The sequence below is a fragment of the Micromesistius poutassou genome, assembly GCF_964030765.1.
Source record: "Micromesistius poutassou genome assembly, chromosome: 21".
In the NCBI taxonomy this organism is placed as follows: domain Eukaryota; kingdom Metazoa; phylum Chordata; class Actinopteri; order Gadiformes; family Gadidae; genus Micromesistius; species Micromesistius poutassou.
This window is the reverse complement of record NC_140291.1, coordinates 11,651,448-11,660,335: the sequence shown is the minus strand read 5'-3', so window position 1 is coordinate 11,660,335 and position 8,888 is coordinate 11,651,448.

Sequence of the window (8,888 nt, the reverse complement as noted above, 5' to 3'; positions counted from 1 at the left end):
TGTTAAAAAACATGTCATGAGTGTAGTTTAAAGACAGATTGACACCACAATGTGTACAACACAGACATGCCGACATTTTAGGCCTTTAACCTCCCACTTTTCTACTTTAAAGTGTCTCCTTACCAGAGCATAAATTACTGAAAGAGAGACCCCATAAACTCTGGTCGAAATGGGAAAGAATGAGACGGTTAAACCTGATCTGAGTTTATCATTGAATGGATTAACCAATCAAAGGTGAGTGTGAAACAGCTAACCATAAGCCATGGTTTCTCTTCCTTTAACCTTAATTCCCGGCCATGGGCCTGGCCTGCAGAGCCATCTGAGGGCCTTAGGGCGCACTCTAACCCTAGGCCATCTGTACCGTACCCGAGTACGCTTGCCCCCTAAAGTGTAAATCGTTTGGCTAGTGTGAGCACACCATCCGTACTCAAGTACAGTTCAATTCCGTGGCCTCAGTACACTTCAGAGAGGTGTGCTCAGGCCACGGTACGGACGCTAATGAACCAACACACGGACGGATACACAATCTATATGTACAAGAGGCTACCGTACTCAGGCCCAGTTGAGATTGCCTAGTGTGAGCACAGGCCAGTGGCACGGTGAACACACACTGTGGGGAAACCTCCCCTGATGGTGCTATTATACCTGAACAGATAACATGAATAGCTTGATTTTATTGGGTAACGTAGCTGTGCCATGCTAGGCCGCTACGCTAGCTTAAGCAATATGCATTACTTTGAAAGTCTTTGTAAGAGGTTCCAGCCCACAATGTCCCAACTGTTTTTCTCCCAACGTTGGACTTCCTGAACCTTGTCCAATGACATTCCAGGATTGAAGGCAAGTGAAAGTTATTGTCAACAATGAAAACTTCAAGCACCTTCTGGTTTGGATACATTTACAACTAGCTAGTTGTGCAAACTATGTGAGTTTTACAAATACTGAATCGTTAATCATGACGAAGTGCCTTTGGGGAAAGCTGCTACGGAAAGGTATCCCATGGTACTTAAGGATTAACGTTTTTTATGGATATTGTTTATGTGGAGTTAAAATTCATTTTCTGGGGAGAGTTGGGGGGAGGTTATGTTGATAAGATACAGCCTTCATATAGACTTAACTTCAATTTAGGGGATTCATGTGAAGTTAGGTGAAGTTTCGATAAGTTCTGCAGATATCGTGGAGCTGTGGCACTGCAACGGGTGATTTGTGTTGTCTTCATTGCTGAGAAGGGGGCGGCGTTGTGGAGATGATGACAGCCTTGACAGTTTTGAAGTTCAAAGTCTTAAAATGGTCAGCGGTACATATCTAAGACGGTGCTAAAGCTGTAATTTCTGAACACAGCACAGCAAGTACATGGCAGCCTGCGAGTCCGGCCTTGCACCTTGGAGGAAAGCACCGGTCTGTTTAGGAGAATAACTGACGATTAGCCATAAGAATCAACACAAACGCTAACCCCTGCTGGAAACAGGCGCCGTTTCAGGGAATCCCTCTAAACAAACTAAATTTGGGGATAATTTCACTGTGGAGGTTTGAAGACCGCAAATAACTGTCATAGTGACACATTTTTTAGGAAAGAGGGCGGGACAAAACGCAGGAGAGATGCAATCGGTGACTGAGAGCATGATGCGAACAACAGTAGGTTGAACGGTCCGGCTGCCAAAACCACCGTCTATAAAGAGCAACTAAGCTATTCAAAGCCACCTGACTAACTTTGCTTCCATGTTGCTAATAAACGCTAGACAGAGTTTAGCTTATAGCAGATCAAAGCAATCAAACTAAACAGTTTTCGACAAACAAGCCAGTGTTAACCACGAGCGGTGAGCTACTAATAAGATGGAATACGAATGAAGGCACATGACCTCCACGCAAATCGACCACCATTAACTTTATTGGCAGCAGCTGCTGTTCCAACAGCTATCTCCTAAAGGAGCTGAATGTGTTTTTAATCACATGGTAGCACTCTTTTCAAGGTGGTCTGAGGGTCAAAGTGCTCTCAGGTTTATATGCTAACGGACGGCTGACCGGTCGACTGAAACACCCACCACTTCATCTCCCCAATAGAATAACCCACACATGCATACACAATACTCCCCTTCATAGTTCACAATTTGTTTCTTAACTTTATCATCTTCTTCTCTTCAAAACGTTCCGAATTAAGTAGCATTTAATATTGTCCTGAAGCATCAAACTAACTAAAAATCTTCTGTTCTTCTATTTGAAATAACAAATTATAATATCATCGAATACCAACCTTTAAGAAGCAGCATAACTGGAAGAAGGGTGAACACGGTGCCAAGGTGCATGGTGGGTAACCTGGAATGATACACATCAAATGAGAGGGAAGCAGACACACTTTTTTGGCAATATGTTAGTGTTTTTTTTCCCATAATGTGGTATCACAAAAATCTTTCCAAGGAGATATGCCCTAACAAACCCTTACCACCTTGTTGGTGTCTCTAGCGATTTACTATAAGTAACTCATCGCTCATCATTTACCTCATGAACATTTCTAATGTATCATGAGAATACAAGCCCGCAGTCGTAAGTCTTCACTTTTCCACTACCCGGCTGCAGTTCAGCGGTCAACCTGACCAAAGGCCGTCCAACAGATGTCCAACAGGTTCACGGGTCAAATGGTCACGCTCTTCAAAAAGGATCCTGCTCCCAGACAGAATGAAGGGGATGACCAACACACACCACCGAAGCTGGCACTGGAGGGGCATATACACCTGATTCTTGTTTAAAATATTTTGAATGAATTCTGAATTCTGAATTCTTTTAATGATGTGTATATTTATATATTTATTACATTATTCTATACGTTAAGACTAAGCATGCACTGATGCCATACATACAACATAGGGCTGTGTGACATGGCCAAATGCATGGGCAAAATATGAATTGTGAGAGTCAAAGACAGAATGACGTACAAGACATGTGGGGCAGGAGCACACACACACACACACACACACACACACACACACACACACACACACACACACACACACACACACACACATACCCTCTAAGGTCTCTAATTAGCCTAACGTGTGTGACTACAGGAAGAGGGAGGGGCCGGGGGTTCCCGTAGCGTAAATCAGAGCTAAAAGCGGGAAGAACAGGGTCCTCTGTACGCTGCTCCTATACTGCATCACCGTCCTCGGCCCGACCACAACAACAGACTAGAGAGCAGCAGGGGCTCCAAACCCGGTCAAGCTGTAACCCACCAGGGGAAGGAACTTTGGCCCCGGGCACTCATAATATTTAGCAGTACAAGATAGAAGTAGATTAACATTCAATTTCAATATTTTACTATCACCGTGTTTATTTGACTACTCACATATTTATCGTTTATGAAAATGTCTGAAGCCCCGACCCGCTGGGCTCGCTCTGCTATGACCCTCTTGTGGATGGCCACGCAGCGTTTGAAAAAACACGTTAGAGAATCTTCCTGATCTGCCATTTCAAATGTAAGGTTATCTCAGGACTGTGGAGACCTGTGAAGGGCCACTTGGTGGTGTGACTGAAGAGGTGATATTGATCTGTTCGATTGGGTAGGTTTACATTTGTACTTAGCATCGTTTTTTTAAAACATTAAAAACATATAATAATCATAGACTACGAATAGACTAATGTAAAAAAATATTAACATGTGACTGCATACAAATGTGTCCACAGACATAGTGACTAATGTATGATAGTAAGCATTATTGGCCCTTAACACTATCAGAAACAACACTTCCTCAAAAGGCTATTGGCTTAAGCAACACCAGTAGAGGCATATACTTTTCTCTGAACTTTTAAACGTTGCAAACGTGCAAAAACATAATTATATATTTACGTGGCATTCAGTCCAATGCTTAAAATATATCTGTGGCATTCAGTAGGCCAATGCTGTGGTAAAGTGTGTAAAGTATGACCAAGTGTTTCTTTCTGTTCAATAGATACAACTTTATCAATCCCCTGTAGGAGAAATTTGTTAATGTTTGTCCCTATAAAACAATAATGGTAAAAAAAATATATGCAAAACATGACGGTAACTAAGTAAGTCAAACCGTCCAATCTGAAGGCTCTACTTAACCACTCCCCTACTCACTTCCACCAATGCAAAGCGAACAGAACTGACTAGGGGAGGGCGTAGCCTAACTAGTTTGTGAAGTGAACGACCCAGAGAAACGCAACGCAAATTCAATGTGAACACGTATGAGGCTTTAATAAAATCCCGGACGATTTTGAAATTCTGCCACACATTTTTTTTTTTAAGTGTCTCAAAAAGAGGGCATGTCCAGACAAAAGAGGACGTCTGGTTACCCTACGTACGGGAAACCCATTTGATTACTACCTGTTCCACTGTTAAATAGGTGCAAATTGGTGGGCGCTATCCTGGTAATTTCTCTGCGTGAGAATTACGAAGTGTGGCGTGTGAGCGTGTGCATGGGTTGAATTGCGTGTGTCTCACGCCCAATGCGTGAGACTTGAGAGCCCACAAGATGAACCTTCAAATTTGACTTGGACAATTATGCTATGAGGCAAACGATATGGGCCAGCATTCTGTGTTGGTTGAGTCTCACTGGAGAACATGTTATTTTACAACAGGTGGTGAAGCAGAACTTAGTAGTACCCATACCTCCGTGTCCACATGTGTGTGGGCATCATACCTGATAAACAGGGACATGGTTGCGTCTGCATCAGTTTGCAGGAAGGCGTATCGCATTTCTTCAGTTTGTGTTCATTCTCTACAGTTAGAAACCCCATCTAGCTCTAGCTTATGGTCGTCTAGTAGCTGCACAGCAAGTCCTTCTCAGTGGGGGATCACACCACCAGACCAGAGAATCCATTTGCACGCACACACACACACACACACACACACACACACACACACACACACAGTGGCAAGCAGGCAATTGAGGACAGAACAAATACATCAACAGAAGAAATAAAGTTGGCTGGGTCTTCACAAGCATTCCATTGGGCCCAAAACAAAATTCTTACCCCCCTCCCCTCCATCCCTCCATCTCACCCTCTCACTCCTTTCCTAGTATCTCCAAAGCCCCTCTCCTCTCACTAGTCCCACTCTCTCCTTCCCTCACATGGATTCTTCTCTTCAGAGGATGACTGGTTTAAGCAGGGACATAGAGCGGGCTCGTGGTTGAGCTAAGCGTGGTTAAGGCCAAGTGCAAGATAACCTTTGGTCCATTAGGTCTCATGCCTGTATCTGACACTGGTATCAGGACTTCCCTAGAATAGTTGGAGCTGAATTGTACAAGTAGGCAACACACACACACACACACACACACACAATTAAATTGGTCCCATTAACCATGGACCAAGACGAATTCTGGGAGCTCATTTAATTTGCTCTGCATTCGAGTATTAGTCTGGCTACACCACACTATAATGTTACTAAAAACATTGTATATTAAAAATAATGCTAACAATGTAAAAGTGTATTTGCCTGACCTTGACGAGTAAGTGATGCGTCTCACACACATTGACGGTTTCAACGAGGTTTCACCGTCCCCGGATTCAGAATAGACCATTTGAACAATATTGCCTCTCATCAGATTGAAACTATGCCAAACGCTGTTCAGTGGCTTCTGTTTATAATCAAGTCAGAATAATTACTAATGATTAGCACTTTGGACCCACTTCATACAAACTAAACATTGCATCTCCAATTTGAATCACTCCTAGCCCATGATCCGAATTGTCTGAGGCATATCTTAATAGTTGTTCACACATTAGCCCCATAAATTAGAACAGGGATACAAAATATGTTTCCTAAATAGACGACATAGCCAAGCCAATTATTGATATATATTATAGTGCCGTCTTTGCCGGGGGGTTATGTAAGGTCAAGGGTCATGACATGCTTGAGATGGACGTTTAAAGAGGACAATTCCTGACCACTGGAAGCCTGTTTTCAACATCACGCTAGTAAAGCCAATCTCTAGTCAACTCTCGCTAAAGGTAATCAACATAAAATGTGTTAATGCATTTTAAGTAACGTTTTGCTTGCTCGTGGACAAAGCAGCCACCAATTAAAAATGAATAGACAAAGTGGTTACTCGTTTTTACATGCAAAAATATAATATATATATATAAACATCTTACCATACGCAAGTCAATATCCTATGAATTGGAGGACGATGCGCCACACACGGCTCCAGATACAAGATCCACACCTTCAACCCGCACTCAGCCAAACCTCTCTGCTTGTGGTCGAGACCTGAGCCGGGACCCTCCTACCCTCCCCCAGCCCTACCTGCCCGGGTCGACCCTCCTACCTCCCCTCCCTCCTACCTTCCCACCTCCGAGCTGCTCGCTGCAGGAGGGTCTTCCCACTCCCTTTCCCCGCCTTATTTGTCCCTGACAAGCCAGACACCAAGACGTGTAATGAGAAATAAACTAAGAATTGTAATAAGACAAATAAATTGACCATGTGTTGAAAAGGCAGATTTTTGCTGTATGAAAATAATTCAGCCCATGGACACGTTTCCCATCAACACATTTCCTGAGCCAAACAGTACTTTTCTTCGTTTAAGCAAATCAAATTTCAGTTATCAACCATCAGAAATTAGAACTTGAAATTGACAGTTACCATTAATGTGGTCTAGTTGTATCCTTATTCTAGTAAAACATTCCACCAAACAAATTAACTTTTTTCAATCAAATGACAAATTTAATTTACAACTCTAACATGTAAAACTCAAACAATACAAACACTCCACACAATTGTGGACATTTGAAATTATACTTTTTTGTTCACACACACACACACCGAATTAAATATACCAACAGCATAACATTGGTGCATGGCTCAAATTCAACATTTGCTTCAAACTTTGACATAATTACTTTCCGTCATGTGTCTACAAAACTGAATATATGTTTATTCAAACGAAAATCTAACATTATTTTGGAGGTTGGATACTTGAGGGGGCACTTAGCGGCTAGCTAGCCCAATCATTGCTTTCTGGACAACAATCTCTCCATCAACTGCTCCAGACGATCCATCTGGAAGAAATTAGGGAATAAAATTTAATTACAAAATCCAATTAGACCTCAGCAAAACATTATATTTGTATCTGAACAGTTTTACGTTACAAACAACTATTGCTTCTTTTCATTGAATATTTAAACATTTATTATAACATATGTAGTACTGTCAATGTTATTGAAAACAGCCAGTATAAAACATGCCCTTTTCATTAAATGGCATTCAATTTAACAAAGAATTGCCCTCACATTAAGGTTTGACATTTAAAAATAAGATGCGGGTAGTGCACCATTAAAATGAGAACTAGGATTCAGAGAATGTCTTTCCCCCACAAAGAACAGAGTCAACCGGCCAACCTTGGTCTTCAGTTCTCTGCAGCAACAGCCAGAACCCTCAGGACCTAGAACGTCACGTGAAAAACAGAATGTCACTCACATGACGGCTGAAAGTAACAATCCCCACCAAATTCTGCAATGCTTTTTGTCCCAAACAGCTTGCTATACCAAGCCATTTAAAAATGTAATTGACCAAAGGAAAAACTAAATGTTTTGGGGTGGGGGGTCTTTAGTGTCTCTGTATATTTAAATTCCATTAAATAAATAAAATCCTGTCCACAGCAATGGTGTTCTAGATAATATCTCCATCCACAAGACAATGCATAAAAAACAATTAAACAACGCTAATATAAGTATGTCAGGGTTAGGGTTTGGGTGGGTGTGATACAATGTCACAAGAACATCAGGAGCATATGCATTTATGGGCGCCTTCTTGAGCAAAGAAAACAAATTACTGTAGTTTATTCATACGGGTTGGCACGGCGGTGGAGTCATCAAGCAACGCTACGTGGATTGGTAAACATGTCATTTAACAGTTCCACAAGTTAACACACAGTAGGCCACCATTGTTTGTAAGCTTCTGGTGCATGCTCAATGTGTGAATCAATTGCAGAAAAAAATGAAGCATGAGGTCAGCGATTATGTGAAACCGGTTTCTCCTATCCACACAGAAAACAGTTTTGAAAAAACTCAACCCTGGAAGGATCTTTAAAAGGCTGTTTTCAGTGACAGGACTTTTCAGTGTGGACAGGAGGCCAAAACACAGAACATGCTATGTTTTTGGAATAACAATATACGTGGGGACGGGTCCTTGATATTTGCCTCACATGCTGATCCCCCCCCCCCCCCCTTTGGGACCAATAAGGTATCTATATCCATCTTTCTGCCCTCCCTCTCCAGCAATCCATTTATTCATCCATGGGACAACAGACTCATTAAACATTCAATTATACACAGACACTAAAGACCCCATCCCCTAAACTAATCTAATGTTCACTGACCATATCATTTATTTCGTGCACCACACAAATCATTAAACGTTTTCACTGCCAAATATGCCCGTCTTATGCACGCCTTTTTCCCGGCATGGTAAATTGCTTGCTTGAGCGAGCACCACAATTTACCCTCCAGGGGCCTCATTTATAAAACTCTGCATAAAACCCTCCCTAAAACATTGCGTATGCCCAAACCTCATAACCTGCGTACGCACAAAAATATTCAGATCTATAAAACTGTGCGGCGCACACATCTACGCACTCTTCTCATTATTAATACCAACGTGTGTTGAAGTTTGTGCTCGTGCACAAGCGTCATGCTCCTCCCAAGAACGTCCCATAATAGTCCTTAAAAGGTCAATGCTAATTAATCAATGAATATTCCTAGTATATAAGGAGCCTTTGCTGACCTATCATTGCACGGGAACACACGCGTGCATTACACGCGCTCGCGTCTCATACCCCTCGCTAAATTCTCGAGCAATTCCAAAGCTGCCATATTTTAGCCCGTTAGAATACAGAGGCCAACAGGAGCATTATTTATTGGCCTTGTGCCAATAT